Source organism: Fundulus heteroclitus, chromosome 9 (genome assembly GCF_011125445.2).
Source record: "Fundulus heteroclitus isolate FHET01 chromosome 9, MU-UCD_Fhet_4.1, whole genome shotgun sequence".
Lineage (NCBI taxonomy): Eukaryota > Metazoa > Chordata > Actinopteri > Cyprinodontiformes > Fundulidae > Fundulus > Fundulus heteroclitus.
Window position 1 is genome coordinate 30,067,262 of NC_046369.1, and position 19,393 is coordinate 30,086,654.

Consider the following 19,393-nt stretch of genomic DNA (forward strand, 5'->3'; position numbering starts at 1 on the left):
AATACCTACCCTGTGAGTTCAGTCACTTCATAATGTTTGAAGGGTTCATAAGTGGTTCTGAGTTTGAGGTGGTATTCCTTGTCCTTTCTGCATGAAGAGGATGTTTGTCCATGTTTGCACCGAAGCAGGAAGTGGCGCTCACTCTACCATGCTGGTTGTTAAGCATGAAGTCTGTGTTACAGAGAGCCATAAATTAGTGGTAACCAGAGTAAAGAATGAGAAGTTTGTCTGCGTGAACTTCATCCCATCAGCTTTCAGTGATATTGAGCACAAAACAGTAAAGACATTTAAAAATTAATTATATCATTCAATATATTCTTCTATAGTCCAAGCATGAACTTCGAAACATAATGATATTGTTTCATATTTTCTGCTAAAACAACTCTGTTATATACTTCATCCTTTGGGTTTTTATATCATGGGAAGCTGTGGGTTGATATAAGGATTCATGCTAATAAATACAACCGACAACTGAACATTTCCCAAGTGAAGCTTGCTTGGTTGTTCTATTACATAGAATGAAAGAGAATATTCAGGGCGGACCTCAGAGGGTCGACCTCAAGCAGTGGGTGGAGATAAAGATGTGCAGGCAGAATAATTCAGCTCTGACTTTGGAAAGACGCTTATTTTCCCCCTGCAGATAAGATGGACTTTCTCAACAGCACGCTTTCAATCCAAGGCCGATACAAACAAAGTGACAGTGCTCTTTTTTTTTTTTTTTTTCTGTTGGCATCTTGAGTTGATGTTGACGTCTGATACCAATGATGTGAAGCAAAGGATAAAGGGATTTCTTTTCACAAGACATCCGCATTAATTAAACATGATTAGATGTGATGGATCCTCCCAAAGTTACACACCCTGAAAAAAATGATAAACATGTGACATTTCATCAGAGCACATCTTCATATCTAACCCCCTGCATGTTCAAGCATACACTTCTCAAGAGCACACATGCACACCAACTCCCTCTTCCCTTTACCCAGATCAGCATCACACAATTCAACCTGTCACCTCTAATTTTTTTATTTCTTCTTAGCTATGTTACTGTTTTTATTATTTCCAACTGTATTAACATATAAAGAGTAGAGCTGGAACAACCTGTCATAATGTCTAAACTCCCCCTACGTGTGTACACATCCATCGTTTTCAAATCTGCTACAATTCCCTCTCTTGAGTCCCTCTCTTTTTTTCTTTTCACACTCTTGATATGCTGATGTATCTGAGTTACTCACACACACATCAGTAGAGTGTCATGCTTTAATAGATGTGGGCGTGCTATGATGTCTAGCCTTCTGTTCTGCCCTTCTCTCGCCTATATTCTTTAAGTGTGTGTGTGTGTGTGTGTATATATATATATATATATATATATATATATTGATATCTGATATAATATATATCTATAGATATAGATATAATATATATATATATTAGATATATATAGATAGATATTATATATATATATATATAAATCATTGCAATGAAATTTGTCTTCAGGATTTAACCCATTCCTCCTGGAGCAGTGGGCAGCTATGACAGCGCCCAGGGAGCAATCTGGGGCTAAGGGTCTTACTCGGGTCCTCTACCAGAGGCCTGGGAGCTTGAGGGTTCTTCTTAGTATCTTAGCTGTTCGTAAGATTGCACTCTTTTGGACTGAGATGTCAGATGTTTCTCCAGGTATCTGTTGGAGCCACTTCTCCAGAGTGGGTGTTACTGCCCTGAGTGCTCCGATGACCACGGCACCACTGTTGTGTCCTCCTTCCAGGCTCTTTCTAGTTCCTCCCCGAGCCCTTGGTATTTCTCCAGTTTCTCCTGCTCTTTTTTCCTGATGTTTCCATCACTCGGGATGGCCACATCAATCACTGCTGCTTATCAATAATCACAATGTCTGGTTTGTTGGCCATTACCATTTTGTCTGTTTGTATCTGGAAGTCCCACAGGATCTTAGCTCTGTCATTCTCTAATACCTTGGGAGGTGACTCCCACTTTGACCTGGGGGTCCCCAGTTGGTATTCTGAACAGATGTTTATGTACACTCTACCAGCTGCTTGGTTATGGCGTTCCATTTATTCCTTCCCTGCTAGTATGTTACACCTCGCCGTGTTGAATTACACTGTGAAATGTTTACAGAGGAGGTCAAATTTTGCCTTTTTTACGTCACGTCCGCAGTTTCTCTGATTGGTTCACTTTGCACCCATTAACCCCGCCCCAGGAAAGCCCTCTATGGGAGCAGTGCCAGACTAACTTCAGACGTATCGAAGAGAGGCAGAAGTCAGTCTGGCTAGCCAGGCCAGCGTCGCTGGGTGCAAGGTTTCGCCGACTTCAGCAGCGGTAGGGTGTGTTGTTCGCCCGCGCTGTGGGGGTAGCTGTGAGGGGTCGCGGTAGCTGTCATTGAGACCTGCTTGGCCAAAACAGGAAAAGATGATGGAAAGGGAGAGAACGTCTTCATTTCGCCTTGGTTGTGCACTTGAACCTAATTAGAGTCCCAGGATCTCTTTTGTCAATCCTATGACAGAAGGTAAAAGTGATGAGTGGCTTTTATTCAGAAGAAACATCGACCAGTGGTTCTATAGCGTTTTGAGGCGCAGGGTTCACAGCTGAAATGGTTGGGTCCCCTCCGCTATAGTGGAACTGTGGGAAGAGTGCGTACCTCGTCTGTGCTGTGTTTATATCCCTGAGAGGGATCACAGGTACACTGGGGTTGGTCTCAAGCTGTGTTGCATGCTGGGAGCCGTAGTTCGAGCTGCCATATTATTGCATAACAGTGAAGACCTTTTCTAAAGACCCTCTTTATTCAACTTAACTTTCCAATAATAGAATTGAATACAGCACTTTGTGAACAACCAGCATCTTTAACAAATACCTTTTTGGCTTATCCTCCTTGCAGAGGGTGTAATTCCTAACACCAAAATATATCACTTTGTGTGTAATGAGTATATGCAATAAATTGATTTCACTTTTATAAACAAATTACTGTAATAACTACATTTTTGGTTCACACTTAATGAGATTCATCTATATATTCAGCTGTAAAGTAGCGGTTGAGAAAAGCAAAACAAAAAACACCCCAACCAAACCAAATCTTTCGAGGCTGACATTAAGGACAGAAGGAGAAGAAAAATATATGACAATTATTAGACTGTGATGTCAAGCCTGAGATGGACACAGGATAGCGACTGTTATCCATTAAGTACTTTGTATTTCAGATTAGTTTTGTTTAAAGATTAAAGGAACAAACTATTGCTGGATATTTCTCAAGCTGGTGGTGTCAAAATTAGACAAGACACCATCCAGCTGGAGCAAAGCATCACCCACAGGACCACACCCATGGGACACAATATGGGACATTAGCTGCTACACCTTATTAAAGCTCTAATCGAGGCTGTGTGCTCCAGTTCTTATCCAGCCTTGTTATATTCAGAAATAGCCCACAGCAGCTAGATGACATTGTAATCAAACAGCAGCAATCAGTTGATGACTGGGAATGAGAAAGTCACCTCTTACAAGATGTCGATACGTCTGGAGGTGAATTTGTGAAACATTGTTGACAAGATCAAGATTAACATTGACCCAACAGTACAAAGACCTATATATTTTATATTTTACAGTAAAATCTTACTTGCAAAAGTATTCGTACCCTTAGAATTACAACAATAATGCATTTTAGTTTGATTTTTTTTGTCATCGACAATCAGAGTAAGTTAGGAAATTACCAACATACTGCTATATCCAAGTTTAATAACTTCTAAATCCTGTTTGGATTGTTGTTTGTCTTCTTTTCTAATTTTATGCTGTGTTGTTTCGTTTCAGTGGTGTGTTTAAGTAGTATTAGTAATAAACAGAAAAATTGCTGTAACAGGGAATTTTAATAAAATTAAGTTTAATAAATTTTTAACAGGTTTAATCGTGGTTGTCTGTGGTCTTTATTTCAGTGATCGAATCGTCTCTAAGAGTTTATGAATCATCTCTTTTGAGTAAACAACAAAAATATGCATAGACATTTTTCCCTGCCTTGTGGTTAATGATATGTGATTTGAAGTGCAATTATAATTTAAGGTTGTTAATGTTTACTGGTGGCGAGTCTAACTCAGTCTTACAACTAGCTAAACATCCATCTTTCATGGTAAATAAGGTAATAATTGTTAATTAATAAACCCAGTTGCTAGTTATAATCATTAAAGGCTCGTAGATCATTAAAGATGTCTACAACCTTTTGTAGACATCTTTCATTGTCGCTTACCTTTTACTAGAATACCATTATTAATTATAGTATGCAATTATGATTATTAATAATATTCATCATCAAATTTATTAAATTGCATACCATCAGTAAACACATGTAACTGTTGAGAGTTTCAGGTTTCCTATTGAGATTGCCGTCTCCAGTTTGAGGGGTAAATAAAAGTATTTACTCTGTGCTCTAATTAATGTCAGTACAAACGACTACATGTTGTGAACAGTGGTGGTCACAGTCACAATTATACAAAAATAGATAATCGCGTGACTAACTTTTGGCACATCGCATTATCATTCAAGCTAAGTTTAAGAAATTGTTTGGGGACTGGTTATTCGGTTTCGATAATTGTATGTACAATAACGTTCACAACAAGATAGTCATTCGCCATTAACTTGACGCCCTGGCTCACAGTACACATCCTCACAGACTTCTCTACAAGAGTGTCACAGCTCCACAGAAAAAAAAAAAAACTATTGTTGATCAGGGTCCTGTTTTTATCTTACCTTTCTTCTTGTTATGATGCAATCAGCTCTGCAATAAGACCAGAGCATTATTCAAAAAGCGACTTGGGTGTTTCTTACTTACATTTCCAGAAAAACCTTCTCTACCTTTGAGTAAAGTGTTTAATTTTTCTCATTTACTTCTGCTTTTTGTGTCTTTTCCTTTCTTTTCTATATTAAGACAGGAGACAATATTACCTTTTAATATATATGCTGAGAAAGGATGGTCACTTACACTGAACTCCACCTTAGGAAGTTACAATGTAATGAAGTTTTAATAGAATAGATGTGAATTTACATTACATCTTGACTTAAACATAACTGAATGACTGTGTGGTCATTGCACTGGAAAAATGTGTTATGTGAGTGGTTTTTGGCCTGCCTGCTAGTTGGAAATGCTTCGTACACATTTTACAGCAACATGCCGTACAAATCTTCACATTTTTAGTTTGTTGTTCCACTTGTTTGATGTCTGATTCTGCTGCTGTGGTGTCCTCATTTATAATTAAACATGATTTACATCTGATGCCTGTGCATTATTTTAGATTGCTGGTCAACATGTTAAACAGCTTAGGATTTATTTCCAGGCTTGCTCCAATCATAATATAACTGGTCCAAATCCAAGGTTTCACTATACTGCAACGTTCTGCGGCGCTCCACTCAGGCAATTAGAGTTCTTCCTTTGTTGCCTTTAACGAGTTTGACCCGTTTTACTGATTAGATGCATAAATTTCCTTTCTGTTTCTTTTCATTTTATATCCCTCTCTCTCTCTCTCTGCCCTTGTCTTTTTCTTTCATTTTCTCACTCTTTCTATCCCTTTTTGCAAATATGTGTGAGTTAGGAGAACTTTAATCCTTTAAAACAATGTTTTTTGTGAACAGAATGAAGAAGCTGACCTTTACATTCCCAGAGATTATACTCATCTGGACATGCACATGAAATATGCACTAAATAATCTCCACGTGCGTGTGTGTTAGCATTATGTGATTCCATCTTCTCAGGTGTACATCTGTGTGACTGATGTGTGTGTGTGTGTGTGTGTGTGTTCATATGACAGAAAAGAGGAAGCTAGCTGCTGGCTTGCCTTCGTGAACGTCCTGGCTTTATCTGCTCAGCCAAGATGAGACAGAGTGACAGAGACTGAGAGCAGAAGAAGGTAAGCGAGGGAGGCAGATACGCAAGGAGGGAGATACGGCAAAAAAGGCAAAGATACTGGAGTGTGGGAGGGAGATGGAGAGGAGGGGTCTGCACAGATAGAGAAAGTAAACCACAGCTAGAGCCAACTGCATGAGGTTGTCCGATTTAGACAGTGAAGGTTGTGAACAGATCAGGTGTACAGTGGATGGGTTGATAATAAATGCTTTAAATTAGTTTTGCAATTGCAGGAGCAGATCTGTGCAGGATGGAAGTAGAAAGACCCTAAGCCTTCAAATACAGTGTTTGACTGCATTTATTTATTATTGGTTCCCTTGGTAAAGCAATCTTTTATGACAATGGGATAATATCACACCTAGAAATGAGAAAATCCACTCTTAAATTTGAGTGCATTAATTTGTGGTGTGAAAATAGAATGGCAAAAATAAATGCTTCTTTTTGACACAGTCACATGTGGTACTGCCATTAGTTCTCCAAACAATTCTTAAAAAAATCTTATGGAGGAAAGTTCTGCTTTATATTGGATAATCACAATGTAATTTTCTAGTTACTAATACATGACACATTTGGTTCTCTGGGGTATTAATATGACACGCAGCTGCCTTTTCTTTAGCCACTGACCTCTGGATTGGACTAGAACCCATATTAATTTTACCACCATACAGAGAGAGCAGGATGCTAAGGGAGCTCGATGTTTGAGCACTGCAGCAAGGAGTGACGTCTTTGGGTCACCAAGTCTCCATATTAACCATTAGATGCTATCTACATGCCAACCAGTTGTCTGGTAGACAATCATAAAGTTTACTAAACCCTACTCGGACTTAAACAAGAACTTAGTGACATAAAACAGGCTTAGAAAAAGTCTGTTTACATACGATTTAAGCCTGTTTGCCATTGCGACGACCCGGGTAACTGAGAATTTGCACAGGCATAAAACTCTGATCATTTTTAGAAACATGTTTCTATATTTCATTAAAAGTCAGAAGTTTGACAAAAAAACAATGCTTCCTCGTGTGATATAATCAAAAAATCACAAAAAAATCAAGAAAAATATCAAGTCATTAACTATGGATCTCCACAAGTCTGTTTCATTCTTGAGTACAATTTCCAGATACCTGAAGGTGCCACGCACATCTCTTCAAACAATCATGTGTAATACGAACACAACAGTATGTTAAGATCATTGGGTGTTAAGTTTTGAGTTTCTAGTGTGTTTTAATCATTTCCTGGTTTTATTAGTGTGTTTTCTAGATGTTGCCATATTCTTCCTTTCTGTGCTCTTTATCATGTCTAGATGTTGCAATAGTAGGTCATCCATTTAGGTTTACGTTCATAGTTTATTCTTGGAATCTAGTCTTTCTACCTTTGGAATTATTCCAGTTAGACTTTTCTTATTACTGTGAATGCAGTAGGCATTCACAGTTATTGAGATCCTCTTCCGCCTTTTTACTGTTTAAAGTTTGATTCGCTTCTCCTCCTACAGTTTTTCTCCGATTTCAACCATTCAACTTTTAAACTATTCAGCTTCTTCTGGAATCGATGGCTATATCTTTTTGTACTTATATCTTTTCAACTTTTTAAAATATTCAGCTTTTTCTGCACATTTTCAGCTTTTTTTTTTCTCCCATAGGAAATGAATGTAATTCACTAAAATTCCGCTTATTTCAGCTGCTTTTTGACAGCTTACTGCTTCAGCCTACTTTCAGCTAGAAACGCCATTCAACTTTTAAAATGTAGTGATATCTTTCAGCTATTATGGTCTATTTCAGCTTTTTCATATCTTTTACCATTTTCATATAGTACCTCCTTAAAATAATTTTGGCTTTTCAAAAAATTCAGCAAATAACATTCGTTGCTATGGTCGTCAAGGAGGCAGTTATAGAGTGCGTACTCTAGAAATTCAACAAATTCTTCTTCTCCGAACAACTTCCTCTCACTCGCTCAATTTTCAACCTATCCACATGAATTATACATCAAAACGTAGGAATTTTTGTCTGGATTCAGGAAATGTAACCGTCATTGGTGTAGCATTTATAGATTTTTCGCAAATCACCTCAGAGCGACACAAACCCCAAACCTCCCCCATTCATTTCCTATGGAGCGGTTTTGAAAAATGACGTCTGAAAATCCAAAACATCACACGTTTTCGCATCGTCGCTACTCCTAAACCGTTTGATGTACAGGCATGACACTTTCACATATGAATGTCCCAACCCTTCTGGCACTCACAAAAAAGGAATTTTGTGGATAACTGTTACGGTTTTTCCGCAGGAACAATTTGTTCGGGAGTAGCAAATTTGCAAAATCCTGAAGACGCTTTGGACCTCCATCACCCCAAATGATCCACTTTTTTACATCGTCGCTGTGCCTACACCGATTTTTGTACAAACATAAAAATGAGCAACATAGTCCTCAAAAGCCTGCTGATACTCACAGTGAAATAATTGTTTTGATATCTCTTATACTTTTTCACCTAGAGCGATTTGTTCGGGACTGTTATTAGAGGATTTTGCAAATTCCTTAAAAAAACCCTTTAGATCATAATTTTTTACGCATTTATTAAACTTTTTCCAGCAAAAACCGATAGCTTTTCTTCTTCCCCTATCCGTTACGAACTAAACGCAGAAAAAATTACGTCTCTACCATTTAGGGTTCAGGAGATATGAAGCGTTGTTCTGGGCAAAGTTCTCCATTATAATCCAATGGGACTTATTGTGAGCAAAGTCTCTGCACTTCGGTAGACTGGCCGCTGCAGGTGTGTCAGTGAGTTTCCATGACGACGGAACTCTGAGGGCCAGAGGGAGAGGATCAATTGAGATACAATGGCAACTTTCGACGCTCACCGCAGTTGCTGTGATTAATGTAGGAATCTGAAATTCGCACAGTCACTTCCTCTTGACATTTTAAAATTTTCAAGTGACTTTCAGCTATGTGTCATTTTTCTGTCCCCTTTTGGATTTCACATGCTTTCCTATTGGGCCTTTGCTTCCAACAGGACCTGGCATGATGCCCAGACACGACCCAATTGGCCAATACAGCACCACCCACCTGTGGGAAATGGTGATACACACCATTTTGGTCAAATGTTGAGTTCTGGGCCCAGATGTGGTGAGGCTGAGTTGCTAAAGGAGGCCAATCTGACCCATGATCTTTGGTGACGTTTGGCGACATTAAGTATTGGCACCCCTATTTGAGGCACTTCCCAGTACAGGATTTGGACCAAACTGACAGAGTACAATCACCCGGTGATCCTGAGCACAACCATGTTAGCGGCTAATGGTTAGCATGTTGCTAATTGGAAGTAGCTCTAGGAAGCTCGGACAAACTTCTGCTTTACAGAGTCTGTACCTCCTTTATACAGAATGTTCCACAATAAGTTTGGGCCTCGTCACGTAAAGCATCTCCAAGTTAGGAGGTGTCAAACATCCAATGCTTTTCAATGGGGGCGAAACCCCTTATACTCCCTAGAAATGCAGGCCCACATATGGCAACAGTATATTCAAGTTTGAAATTCTACTTATGCTTTGTTAAACGATTCAGTGTTTAGAATGAGTTAGGAAATGTTTGGTGCCTTTCCCTCAGTTTTTTCTTCTTCTAATAATTCAGCTATTGTTCTTTCATGTTCAAATTCTTCAACTCTTTCAAATTCTTCAACTTTTTCAACTTCTTCAATGCTTTTCAGCTATTTTTTCTCTTCTTCAAAGATCTTCTGCATCTTTTGCTTAATCATTCAGCTATCTGCATTCACAGTGCATTTTCGCAGGAAATGCAAATTTTTCTAGTTAGTTTGGTGGTTACTTTTTATTACTCGTGTGAATTAGTCTCCCTTCCTCCTTACATTTCGCATCAGCTGCTTGTCATCATCTGCTGAATGACACACCAGTTTCCAGTGTCATTCCACACTCTTCCCTCTGTATTTATGTTCCCTGTTGGACATTATTCAAAGATGACGAGCCAATGTCCAACCGTCATACTGTCCATGAAGGAGACATGTTCTGTGTCCCAAGGAGGAATGTGTTTTGGCGCACAATGTCCATATTCTTTCTTTATTTTTATTGAACCAAGAATTTCCCACAATTTCATACACAGACTGAAAATATGAAACAAAAAGAAAAAAACTCACTTTACAGAAAACAAAACATAATCAAGATAAAAGGCTTTTTAAAACAGTGATTCTGTTCTACTAAAGCAACCTTTAAAAGTTATTTCGCAATCCACAGTCAAGGTAAAGAATCCAAGTTAAGTACATTTTGGAGGTAATTTGAAACACAGAGATCAAACTGTTTTTCCTGATTCTGAACATAACTTGGGAAAAAAATATGTTTTCAAGACTTGAAATACATTTTAAAAGACCGGTGATATAGAGTGGTAACTTGCCCATCAATGCTTTGGCAATCACATTTAAAATATATTTTTACTTCCTATTGATAATAATGTCCAACTGACTATCTCATAAAGTTTGCAGCGGCGAGTCCTTGCTCTTGCATCTGTAGCAAAATGGATATACTGTATGCAGTTTTTGTAAAGACAACATGTCTGATCATGGAAATATCACCATAGTCTAAAACTGATAAGCTTGTGTTCTGGATTAATCTTTTCCTTGGAATACAATTAAGTTTCTTTTTTTTCTAAATCAACATGGGCATCATAGGTCACGAATGGATCTTCCAAATGGATAATGATCCTATTTCTACCACCAACTCTGTTACGAATTTTGTCATTTAACAAACACAAATAATTTGAGATGTCCTAACTGATCTAAAATGGGAACACTTTATTCTCATATAATGTGGGAGAGTGAGAGAAAACAGCTATGTGTAATTGTTATAGTGTATGTAAATATCTGGTTTCGGCTGTACATCTGTTGATATGCAATGTGGTCCTGAAAATCCCACATTAGATATCTGATCGACAATCTTACTTGGCCTAAAAATGATCCCGATGTCAATCAGAGAGATTTAGCAAATTTTCCAACAAATATTCTGATGAAAACAACTTCTTATTTTAACTGTGTTTTTTTTTTTTCATTTCCATTTGGAGAGCAGGGAATAAGTTCTCTTTACTGATCTATGCAAGTCAAAGAGTTTTAACACTGACAGACTGCAACGTGGAACCACTCAAGTCTAAGCGAGGGTTGCTGTGCTTCATTTTCACACTAACACATACAGCAGTCCCTTCAACCCTAAAGAAGTAGCTTTCCAGTCAGACAGTCTTTGTGGAGGACAATTCCCACTGTGGCCGGATAATGAGCCATAACACAAAGAAGACCGTCATCTAACCTTGTCAGACTGGAAGAGTGGTGTGACTATGCACATTATTGTCTCTTGCTCAGAGGAAGAAAAAGCTTTGGCTTTTTAGGATTTCTTTAATGTTATCACAATTATCTTGAGTTGCACCAAGCCCTAAAGGCAGCAGCCCTTTGGCTTCTTTGCGGCAATAAAACAGCCAAACTGAAGACATGTAGAGATGCCCCAAGGTAATGTTTCAGAAAAAACACCTCCCTGTTCTTACCGTTTACTAAAAGCAACAAATATTGCCTGTTGCACATTTTCAGTGAGGCCGTTTGCATTTGGAATAGTGGTCGAAGTAAAAAGTATAGCTCAAAGTTATTTTTAGTTGAGTGGTGTCTGCCAGCTGCAGCGAAAAGAGAAGCCAGTGCCAACGTTCATGAGGGGTGGCGTTAGGACTTGACACTAACCTGGAGCCTGGTTCAATTGGTTACATGAAAGCAGGGTCTTATACCTACACCCGCCAGATCCATCCTGAGTGATCGGATCTTAGTACCATGTATTTACATCCCAGCTAAACATGGGCATTAACAGGTCAACAGATATTTTTATGAAAACACAGAGACCTTCTAACTTTTTCACAAGCTGTTCCTTTACAACCACAATCTTAAGCGCATAGCACAACTGTAAATAAGCCAAGACATAGCAATCCAACTAAGCTGACAGAGAAAGGAGAACATTTTCAGAGAAGGCAGGAAGCATGTGGTAACTCTGGAGGTGCTGCAGAGGTCCACAGCTCAGGTGTGTTAATCTGAGCTATTAGTCATGCACTTCACAAATCTGGCCTTTATGGGTCAGCTTCAAGAAGACAGCCTTTGTTAAAAGAAAGTTTTAAAGAAGTCTTGTGTGCAGTTTGCCACAAGCCATATAGGAGACACAGCAAACATGTAAAAAAGGGCTGTGGACAAGTAAGACCAGACTGGAACCAGATTAGCAGCAAATTGAAACAGGGTATGTAGCTAATACTATGCATCATGGTGAACATCCCATCATCATGTTAAAACATGGAGTAAGTAGCATTCTGCTGTGGGGATGTTTTTCTTAAAAGGGCCATGACAACAAATACAATTTTTCTGAAGTTTTGGGGATATAATATGATCTGCTGTTCACTGATGAGCCCATGCGAATGTCAAACCTGCTCCGGCACGGTCAACTTTGTCTCTTCGCTCAAAAACGATCAGATCAGAAAACTCTTTGACTTTCCACAGAGGTTGTCTTTCTACGTAATTCATATTCTCCGATCAGAGTACACCATCAAGCAAACAGCCTTCTCCGTCATTTATGGGGAGTGGACTTTACCAAAGACTTTCCTTGAACATGGGGGAATTCAAGTCGCAGTTTTCAAACAATAGGATTTTGTAAAAAAAAACAACAAAAAAAAAAAACTTCTGTACCCAACACGGAAGGTGGCGACCACAATGCTATCATTACCCGTAAATCTGTTTAATTTCTAAATGTAAGGAAGATGTGTTTGTAACTGAAAAATCCGGCTGACTGATGAGCTAAACCGCTGTCAGCTGCATGATTTTCCTGTTGCAGCGGGGGGAGCCAGCTCTCCCCCACCATGAACCTGAGCCAGGGGTCAGCGGCGAGCTGGAGCACAGGAACGTGTCGCCGCCCAGCCAGCTCTCCGCCATGCAGCGGTCTATTGGCTTTGTACTGCAGTCCCACTTTGTTGAATCGCACCGCCAGGTTACAGTCTTTGGTCAGGTTGGCCTCACCTGTCCGACAACCTGCAACACAAAAACTTCCACCAGCCATAATAATGGATTTGCGACGGAGTGTTGCGGGGATAGGAAAGAGGGCTGGATGGAGGGTGAAAGGGGTGAGGGGGCATGTTTGACCGGTTTTCCAAATATGGTTGTAGCCAATCAGAGTTAAGTCAACTAGGTAGAGATGCATATCATTACCGTACCCAACTGTTTTACTGAGAGGGACATTTGGCCTGACAAAACAAGCTGACTTTTTTTTTTATTCTTTGGAGAATTTACATATGAAGCAATATCAACTACATGAAACAGTTTATACATTGATGTCATGGCACCTTTAAGGGGGTAAAGGGAAGCTGGAAATAGTTAGTTGAAAAATGGATGCCGCTATATAAAGGATAATTCTGGACCTACGAGATGCTGTAAAAGTTTTGAGACTTGGGTTGAAGTTCACCTTCAAACAAGACAGTGACCCTACACACACAGCAAGTAATAGAAGATTGGTTTAGATCAGGCATGTCCAAAGTGCAGCCCAGGGGCCATTTGTGGCCCCTATATTAATTTTGTGTGGCCCCTCAACTGCATTTCAAGAGAGATTTGGTCCACCAACACAGGTGGCTGATGCAGATGGAAGCTTTTAGTTTTTAATTAGGGCAAAAATTCTAACAGAAAAGTTAAATTCCTACAACTGAAATAATAATAAACACACTTTTGACATTCTCTTTAGTTTCATGGTAACATCTATCCAATTACATTGATTACTCAAACGCAGACTTTGGTGCATTCAAATCTGCTTTGAATTCAATTATTAAAATTGGCTAATTACAGCAAGTGTTTTCAAAGAACAACTGACCCAAATACTGTTCTTATATTGCTAGATCAAAAAGAATAAAGTTTATTATTGTTAAAGAGTCTAACTAAATTATGCAAAAATAATTTGCAAACAGGATGATCATCTTTTAAAATGACAAATGAGCAAAACCCTTTTTTACCGTTTTTAAAATGATCATATTTTGTACAGCAGTTAAAAATTTAACATTACATATATTTTTTGGTTTAAACATTTTTTAATTAATTTTTTGGTCCTCGAGTTCCTTTGACCTCACAATTTTGGCCCATGTACCGAAAAGTTTGGACACCCCTGGTTTAGATCAAAGCATATTCTTGTGTTGTATGACCCAGTCATTGTCCAGACCTAAAATAAAGCTGGAACCTGTAATAAAAGTTGAAAATTGTTGTTCACAGACACTGGCCACAGTAATAGGCAAACATTTTTCTAGATATCTACAGCTGGTAGAGAGATAAAAAAAACAACCTGCCAGTGTATTGCAGTGAAAGATGGTTCTAAAACGTATTAATGTACACCACACATTTTACATTTTTATTTTGAAGAACAAAATTTGAAAACCGTGTATCACTTACTGGTCACTTGACAACTATTTGCCACTTTGTGTTGGTTTGATACACAATGTCCTAATAAAATAGGGTTGACCTTTGTGGCTGTAAGACAATAAAATGTAATAAAAAAAAGTTTAAGGGGACTGAATAACTTTACAATTCACTATATGTGTTTTTTCTAACTCATGAATAAAACACTTTCCGAAAGTGGCCGCTTTTGTGTTTCCCCTTTGTCGTTCCTACTTCTGCACAGTTTAGGATCGGCAAAATGTTCTTACACTTTGTTGCAAAGGTCAGGAGTGATTTTGCCTAACACATGACTCACCTCTGATGCAGGCTGCATGACTTCACTGTGGGTGGCGATCCAATCAATAGTGTTAGCTGAATGAGTGGATGAAGGCTGCATCACGACTGGTTAGTGAGTGTCGTCCCTGTTAACATGTAGTACTATGAATGTGTAGTAAACGAGTGGGCGTGTGATGATGCTGAAGTCTGGACTGTACAGTCATCTTCTAAAGTACAGTCCAAACTCAGAGAATGACCAAATAGTCTCAGCTTCTCATCCTATGTACACCTCCCTCTCAATTCTTCCTCATATTTTCTCATATGTTGTCTAAACCCTTGGTTACCTCCTCCTCCTCACTTCCCTCCTCCACCCTTGAAAGATGGAAATCAGGACAGTTCAGCAGCGCAGGGGTTAAGATGAACCCAGCTTTGTGATTGGCTGCCGGCCGGTGGTTTGAGCCAGCCTACAGAGAGAGGTAACCAGGCAACCTCAGAGAGGGAGAGGAGAGAAGAGAGGGGGCAGAGGACCGGGGAGTTAGTGCAAGAGAGAGAAAAAGAAGCGCTGAAAGAAGCCTGACATAGTTTTGTAAGAAAATGTGGAAGAGGATGTAAGGGAGCTTGGGAGCACTCTCCCCGGGATGGAAGACGGGATTACTGTCCCTGCTGAAACACACTGTGGATGTCTGAGGGGCGCAGCGGGAGATAACGCGGGGATGACTGGATTCTTAAAGCCTTTTTCTCGAAATGGGAACTAACTGTGCTCAGTTTCGCTGTAGTGCAAAGGTAAGTGCGCAAAACCATCTGGAGTGGTGCGGAACAGCTGGAAGATTACTGTGCAGAAAGTATGCTCACTTTAGACGCCTGTGGATTCAATGTGCGGGGCTCCTCTATCTGCAATGAATTATCCGCTACTACTGCTGGTGCAGCGGGTGTGTGCGTTTGGCGGTTGTGGACCCCCCCCCCTTCCCTTCCCTTCCCTCCCCCTCCCTCCCAACCATCCCACACACACACACAAACACACACACACACACAAACACACACAAACTGACACAGTGGTCAGAGCCGTTTGTGTGCGCCTTTCGGCGGGAGAAAAGCTGCATTTTGCGTGTGTGCTTACGGGACCCCTCACCTGCCCCCTCCTTCTCCTGCAGATCCAACCGCACTTCCTGCGTAACAATTTATGATCAGGGCGAAATCATCTCAAGTTTGTATCCCACGTTTCCTTTCAGAGGCTCGGCTTTACCGATTACCTGGATCTTCAATGTGCCTCACTGCCTTCACTAGAGAAGGAGAAATCTTCATGGCCAAGGCGACTTTACAGTCATCGATTACACCACGTGGCGTTTTATTTAACTGTATGCATGAGTTAATCATCCTTAATCCCAATCATTACATTACGTGCTGCGCCTAAAACTTACAGTGGGGGAAAAAAAAACTTCCTTTGCGCACGGATTGGTTTGGATCCTGCCTGGCGCACAATGGGAGCAAGGTGAAATTGACCGAAACGCGGAGGTTACGTTGATGAACTTTTAGCGTGGAAATGTGGTCAATGGGCTGTGGGCGGCGGCGGCGGCCTCTCGGTCACTGGGTTTTGGTTGATGGAGTAAAAGAGGCGTAGGGTTGAATGAGCGCAGCCCCGATCTTTGCTGTGAGGGGCCCATGCAGGCACCGCTGCAGCTAAAAGCCGCATTAATCATGAGGCTGTGGCGCTCTGCAGACCCTCACTCTCCTCACTGCCTGCAAGACACACGACCCGCAGAACCTGCGGATGCGAGATGTAGCCTACCTGCTGTGTGCTCTCCGAGTTAACGTGAAAACCCCGTGTAAAGTCTTTGTGAATCCCCCTTTGACATTTTTTTTCTTGGTAAAAAGTCTTATTTTTAAAAAAGTAAAATTGATATGAACATTGTATACTGCTGCTGATGCAATTCGAGTTTTTCTTTTCATTTTATTTCTGTTTAAGTCTGAAGGCTCTAAAAACCCAAAGTAAGATTTTCACATCAGATGCATGCCGTCTAGTCTGCCCATTACACAGCATTTCTGTAAATTTTGATTTCAAATCGTTTTCTCTAAATCTGTTCTAACACATGAACATTACATCTTTAATCTTTTGAGAGCATAAGCAAACAAACAAACAACCAAATATTTACTGTTGTGAATTATTGTGAATAGTTATAGCTAAGCGGTAATATTTACCTTATTTTAAAACATAAATCCAATTCCTGTTAATTGATTGGTTATGCCCAAATCCTGTAAAGTTTCTGACATAAAAAGAGAAAGTGCTTTTATTTTGATGGATCAGAGCTGTGTTTGTAATAATGTTAACTTAACATTTTAGGAATAAAAAATTGAAGACAATTATTTTTATTATTATTTTATTTATTTATTATTTTGTGACTCTAAGTCATCATTTATAGAGTTTTACTGAAGCAACGTCATCATGGTTGTTATTAGGATGCAACAAACAGATTGCTGTGAAACAGTTTATTGTGAAAAAGTTACAACCAACAATCTGCAGGTGTCCCTAGCTTGTGAATAAAATGTACTCAATGATTGTACAACTGTGTCTTTAAAAACAAACATACTACTGGCACATACTATCGAGAAACATCACAGAGAACCTATAACTTACATACTGAGCATTATATGATCATGACAACCAGCCATTTGTGCACCCTGTGGGAAAACATAGGGGGCGACATTAATCCTTTACTCAAATGTTCTACGCTTTAAAAGCTAACTTAAAAATAGATTTTCATGACGCTGAAGTCTCAGACTTCAACTGATATTTTCTTTCACTTTTCCTATAAAAGTAACGCAAAGTAACTTTTTGTATATAACTTCCGATTGTACAACCAGCCACAAAGCAGGGTTTGTTGCGCTTATTGACTTGGAATTGACTTGTTGGGGCTGGTATTTCGTTTCGCTGCTTCAGTATTCACTCTGCAGAGTGTTGCATGGTGCAGCTCGAAGGGGGAGCCTCAGACCACCAGAACCCCGTTTGTTGGTCTGTCCGTCGAGCTAGTAACAGCTAGCATTAGCTTATGCTGTCTGGGAGGTTTATAATTTCCCAGATGCAGATTCAAGACCTTCGCTGACCTTTTTATGTTGCTCTCAAACATTTGTGTTGTGTCACTAGCTAATGTTTAGCTTTTCATTTTCCTTGTCTGTCTGCCTGCCTGGGAAACTTCCTCCGAACAATGCTTTTGTGGTTATCTTATAACACGGTCACATGTTTTCTTCGGGCTGTTCTCTACATGTTAGCAGACTCTAAATCTTCCAGCAGCAGCTCATTATTTGGATCAGGTGTGCAGCTAAAGCGAGGAATGTGTCTGTGCGCTGCTGCCGGAAGAAGTGCGACAATTTGGGTAGATGTGAATGGGTCAGTGGGGGGTATAGTGACCCCCAAATGTCAGTTTATTAGACTTTCATGATGAACGTAATGGTTTTAATTGCCTTTTCTGAGATATCAGTTAGCAACGAAATTGATATGATAGCTACAGATCAAAATCAAGGCTGAATATTATGTGTATAAGCAGAAAAAATTAAATATTTGAAGCATTTTATATAGTAAGGCAAGGCAAGGCAAATTTATTTGTATAGCACATTTCACTACAAAGACATTGCAAAGTGCTTTACATGATAAATCATAGGACAATAAAACAGAATGGAATAAAACAGAATGGAATAAAATGTAGAAACAAAATAAAACGTGGGAAAATAGAAATTCAAAGCAAATATTAAAAACAGTTGGAACAGTCGAAGGCAATCCTAGTAGCCTTTGTTAAAGCCATACAACTAACTGACATCAGATTCAATTCGTGTATGAATTCAATATGACAAACCAACTCTAACACCAGCAAGATCATTGAGTCCTTGACAAATATTTTAAGCCGGTTACTAACTGCATGGCAGCGAAAAGAGAATTCAGATCAAATTATTGTCACATTAATGGTTCGTACAGCCGTTTCTACCTTGTAAATTGCTAATATAATTTTCACCTTAAAGTGTACATTCCCCAAAATGACCCCTGGAAAATAGAGAGACTGCTGGGTCAAATGTTTAAAAACAGGATTTCGCCATTCCCCCTGTAGTGTAGCAGTAACAACCAGAGTCACAACCAACTTCTGCCTATACGCTTTGTATTTGCTGTGTGCGTATTGAGCTGAATATAATCCCAGCATAAGGTTGAACTAGGTAATTGTGAATACTTCCATCATCTTCCATTGTGAAACATACTTTCAGGGATGTGTTTTCTTTTTTTTTTTTTTTTTGTAGAGAAAGTGAATAAACTCAAGTTGTTGCTTAGAAGCATTGTACTAATCCTGATGCCTATAATAGTTGCATTCTGCACCAAGTCATTTACCCAGTAAACATCACTATAACACCAGGATAGTTTTACCTTTTTTAGTATTTTTTCCTTTGCAGTGCCGCTACTTTTGCTTGAAGTAGAAGAGTTGGTTACTTATTCCAGCTCTTCCAAACAGACCTCTTACTTCTGCCTGTATGGGCCCAGCTGGCGGCTCCAAGTTGTCATAGAAACCCACAGAGTATTGTGAGGAAACTCTAAAAGAAAACACTGTTGAAGGCCCTCTTTCTCTTCGTCTTCCTCCTTCAGTTCTCATCTTGTTTTGCTCCATCCACAACCTGTTCTTTTCATTTTCAGACACTCTGTTGAAGTTTCCAGATCAGTCTTCACTTAAAAAACAGACTCTTAGAACTTAATCTATTGCATTTGTGTAGCAATTTGTAGACAGATTGGCTAATTACAGCAAGTGTTGAGTCTATTCAATATTGAGTAAAAATGAGCTACTTTTAACTAA

The 19,393-nt window shown here is 39.4% G+C and overlaps 1 protein-coding gene across 11 annotated transcripts in view; it reads left to right on the plus strand.

Annotated features, from left to right (window-relative positions):
* The window catches only part of dab1a (DAB adaptor protein 1a), a 156,544-nt gene that overhangs the window by 12,748 nt on the left and 124,403 nt on the right, over positions 1–19,393 (plus strand). For 10 of the 11 annotated variants that reach the window (XM_036141441.1, XM_036141444.1, XM_036141447.1 and 7 more), the window contains exon 1: positions 15,057–15,353. The exons of the other annotated variant lie outside the window; for it this stretch is intronic. The gene's annotated coding sequence lies outside the window, so the exon portion shown is untranslated. Of the gene's footprint in view, positions 1–15,056; positions 15,354–19,393 lie in introns of those variants that run through there. 11 annotated transcript variants of the gene reach the window in all.